The following is a 2,244-nucleotide window of genomic DNA, read 5'->3' on the forward strand; positions in this document are numbered from 1 at the left end:
AGGCCGGGCAGGGACACAAATTAGTGGATCCAGGCCCTGGCTGGGTGGCTCAGTTGGTTAGAGCATCCTCCAGTGTACTGAAGGGTCGCAGGTTTGATTCCTGGTCAGGGCACATACCCATGTTTCGGGTTCCATCCCTAGTGAGAGCACATTCAGGGCAAATGATGGATGTTTCTCTCTCACACGAATGTTTCTCTCCCTCTCTTTCCCTCTCTCTGATCAATGAAAAACATATCCTTGGATAAGGATTTTAAAAAACACAATTTTAACTCAAAGAGTTTCAGAAAAATATATCCTGTGGTGAGGATAAAAAAAAAAATTAGGCCCTAGCCGGTTTGGCTCAGTGGATAGAGCATCGGCCTGCAGACTTAAAGGTCCCAGGTTTGATTCCAGTCAAGGGCATGTACTTGGTTGCGGGCACAACCCCAGTAGCGGGTGTGCAGGAGACAGCTGATCGATGTTTCTCTCTCATCAATGTTTCTAATACTCTATTCCTCTCTCTTCTTCCCTGTAAAAAATCAATAATATATATTGAAAAAAATTAGTGGGTCCAGCTGAGTGTAAGATAATAGGGAATGGTGGGGACTGTGGAGTAAGGGATGGTTTTGTCCAAAAGAGGCTGCTACTCTAAGCTCTTGCGAGCTGTTGCTGCTGGACCAAAAACTGCCAGACTCTGGTATTTTTCAAGAGAGCCAGAATTCCAGGTTGCTGTTGTTTTTTCAGACATGAAAATTCCTGATATTTATATATTGTCAGTTAATTCAAATTTAAAACACTGTCTTCACAGCAGCATTATTTACAATAGCCAAAATCTGAAACAGCCCAAGTGCCCATCAGCAGATGAGCAGATGGAAAGCTGTGGTACATATACACAGTGACGTGGCTGTGAAAAGAAGGGACTCGCCCTGACCCGTGTGGCTCAGTGGATAGAGCACTGGCCTGCGGACTGAAGGGTCCCAGGTTCGATTCCGGTCAACGGCATGTACCTTGGTTGTAGGCACATCCCCAGTGGGGAGTGTGCAGGAGGCATACAAGAAGTAGAATCTGCATCATGGATGCAACATCTTGATCAGCATCACGACTCTTACCCTTTAGGGCAGCATAGATGGACCTGGAGAGCATTATGCTAAGTAAAATCAGCTGGTCTGAGAAAGGCAAACACCGTATGGTCTCACTAATGTGTGGAATCTAACGAACAAAAGAAACTGGTGAACAAAATAGAACCCAGAGGCGTGGATGCATGGAACAGACTGACAGCTGTGAGAGGGGTGGGGTGTGGAGGGACTGGAGAAAGATGGTGAAGAGATTAGCCAAAGGACATGTATGCATCATAGCCTAGAGTCACAGACAACAGTGTGGGGATGGCCAGAGAGGATGGGGGCTGGAGGCTGGGTGGAGGTGGGCCAAGGGGGAGACAGAACTGGGGAGCATCTGTAATAGTGCCAACAATAAAAGAAAAATTTAAACACTGTACACATGCAATGCGGCCACCAGTTTAAAGCTTTTGGTCTCGCCCTAACCGGTGTGTCTCAGTGGATATAGAGCGTCTGCCTGCGAACTGAAAGGTCCCAGGTTCAATTCCGGCCAAAGGCACAGGCCCTGGTTGTGGGCTTGACCCCTCAGCCACCTGCTGTTTTTGCCTACCTTGCGGGCAGCTGGGCGCTGGCGGCCCCCCCCACCCAGAGTCTGGGTAGTCTCCCTGAGATATAACCTCCCTGGGGGGCGCAGAGCCATGTCACCCCTCACAGATGCCCACGTGCCAGGCTCTGAAACCCCTCGCATGGCAAAAGGAACTTTGCCAACGTGGTGAAAGTTTTGGACGTAGGGAGATGATTTTGCGTTCTGGGTCGAATTGCATCCTCCTCACTCCCCTTCCCCCAAAACTAAGGTTGCACATCTAACCCCCAAGACCTCAGAAAGGGACCTCCTTTGGGAACAGGGTCGCTGGAGACGTTGTTAGGAACTTGGGGGGCCTCTGGAACCTGGAAAAGGCAAGGGAATGGATGTCCCCCCACACACACACCAAAATCCTCCAGGAAGGGACACAGCCTCGCCGGCCCTCGCTCTCAGCCCCGTGAGACCCAGTTAGGGCCTGGGTTTCTGAACCTGTAGGACACCATGTGGGTGTTGCTTTTTTGGAGACTAGGGTGTGGGATTGGTCACCGGGGCCCTAACAGAAGCCACAGCCTCCCTCTCCCTCCCCCTTCCCCACCCCCCAGTCCCCCAGCCCCCCAGCCCTCTCGC

This window comes from Myotis davidii, unplaced genomic scaffold, assembly GCF_000327345.1.
Source record: "Myotis davidii unplaced genomic scaffold, ASM32734v1 scaffold431, whole genome shotgun sequence".
Taxonomy (NCBI): Eukaryota; Metazoa; Chordata; class Mammalia; order Chiroptera; family Vespertilionidae; genus Myotis; species Myotis davidii.